Source organism: Tupaia chinensis, unplaced genomic scaffold (assembly GCF_000334495.1).
Source record: "Tupaia chinensis unplaced genomic scaffold, TupChi_1.0 Scaffold000610_1, whole genome shotgun sequence".
NCBI lineage: Eukaryota > Metazoa > Chordata > Mammalia > Scandentia > Tupaiidae > Tupaia > Tupaia belangeri.
The window spans coordinates 1,321,595-1,323,815 of record NW_006160129.1 but is presented as its reverse complement, the minus strand read 5'-3'; positions in this window follow the sequence as shown (position 1 = coordinate 1,323,815).

The window sequence follows — 2,221 nt, the reverse complement described above, 5'->3', positions numbered from 1 at the left end:
CACATGCACATGCTCCAGCATTTTCCAAGTCATCTACCGCCCTTAACCTCGAGGCCATGGTGTTAGCCCAATCTTGGTTCTTCTTTTGCAGTTAGTTTCTTTTTCATAGTAACCTCTGTGCACCCCTCGCGTGCCTTCCCAGGAGCACGGCTCGTGGCCGAGCCACCACGTCTCACCTGTTCGGAGAAGAGCAAAGGACACGCCAGGTCTGAGCTTGTGGCCCTATTCACCCACCCACCCACCCACTGGTGCATACTGCCGGCTCAGTTCTAGGCTCTGGGGACAGAGAACAACAGGAAGCAGAGACGATTCCTGTCCTCCACGCCAGGTCTGAGCTTGTGGCCCTAGTCACCCACCCACCCACCCACTGGTGCATACTGCCGGCTCAGTTCTAGGCTCTGGGGACAGAGAACAACAGGAAGCAGAGACGATTCCTGTCCTCATGACACTCCCACCCTGACAGCGAGTCAGACAGGAAGCAAGAAGGATCCTAAGCAAGATGGTGCTCCATTTTGGGGAAATGGACGTAGAGCGCTGGTGGAGGAAAGGGTATACGGTTTGAATCAGAGGGCTCAGGGAAGGCCTTGCTGCCTCCCTCTCGCCTTGGCTTGGCCTCACTGAGGAGACACCTGAATGAAGAAAGGAAGGAAGGGGCAGAGCCATGCCATGTTGGATGCTGGAGGAAGAGCATCCCACGAGGAGGAAACAGTAGTGCCAAAGTCCTAAGATGAGGACATGCCTGTCTACTCAAGGAACAGCCAAGAGGTCCCTGGCTGGGCCAGAGTGAGCAAGGGGACATCGGCAGGAGCTAAGGTCAGATCCGTTTGGGATCTTGGGCTGTGGGAAGAGCCAAGGAAACGAGGCATTTCTGGGTGTTCCGCAAGGAAAGCAGGTATGCTGGCCTTATCCGAGTGCTCCCGCGTGGGGCTTTCTCAGGGTTCTGTTCTGGAGGGGTCTCCCAAACAGACCACGAGCATCTGAGCGTTCTTGTTAAGAGCCACGGCCTAGGGCCTGGAAGCCCTGCTGCCAGAAGTGTTCACTCTGTCTTGGGGACGCTGAGGTTAGAGGCACCTCCACCAGCTTCTCTGTCGTCCCTGCTGCTGGCCTGGAGAGGCCATTCAGGGCATGAAGCAGCCATGCTGGGGCAGAAGCTCCCCACCCACGATCTCTCTCCATCCTGGTTTCCCCTCTCCCTGGCACACAGCTAAGAGAAAGCTCCCTCAGGAGGGACTGGGCTGATCCTGTGGCAGGCGGGGTTTCTGATGATTCCATTAAGAACCTTGCTACCAGAAGAGGGTTCTCTGACCCCCTCATGTTGCTCCTCAGAGAAAAGCCAGCGTGTGGCAGGGCTCTGTCAGCAAGGCCTGCGGTCAACACCTGGAGAGTGGCCTGGGGACACAGTGACTGTCTTTGTTCTCAAGGAGGGGTAATCCTGTGAGGAGTGCACCCCTGGCAGGAGTTACTGTTGTCCCACCATGTGTCTGCAGAGGTCATGATGACACCCAGGTGTCAGCCTCCCAAGGGCCCGGGCGGGGCTGGCTCCATCCACCTTGACTGCACACGGCGGGGTCTTCGGGCAAGGCCAGCCAGCTGTGGGCCCAGGGCGGCTGCGAGAGCAACGGCACTGTTTCTACCCCCGGGTTGCTAGCTGCGACAACAGCACGCAGGACGATATTTTTGGTGTCAACCCAACCCAAGCCACTCCACGGAGGGGGCCTGACTCCTCCCCAGCCCCAGGCCCACATGCGGGGTCCAGAACGACCCCCACCATGGCAAGGTGGGCCCTTCCTCCAGCTGCTTTCTTAGGGAGCCTTTCCTTCCCCCTGAAGCCGCGCTCGCACGTCCCAGAGCCAGAACGGCTGCCCTCCGGGTTGCCATGGAAACCGAACATTCTTCCCTCTCTCCTGTTTACCTTGGTCAGACTGCGGCAAAAACCAGCCTGTCGCGGAGGAGAGGAAGAGCTGCAGGCGGGGGAGCGCGGTGGGGAGGGCCAGCCCGCTCTAACCCAGATCATTCCGGTTCGGAGTGGCTGCCCCTCCAGCCCTGGGAGCCTCTCTCCAGAAAGGCGTGGTGGACAGCAGAGGGGGTCTGGGCCGTGGGCCAGCGTTACGGGCAGGGTCTTGAGACCGCCCTCCCCCCAGCTTCCTGAGCACCCCTGCCAGCGCCCGACCTCCGCTGGCGCTGCCACTGCGCTCTGCTGGCTGGGCCCCCCAGCCCGGGC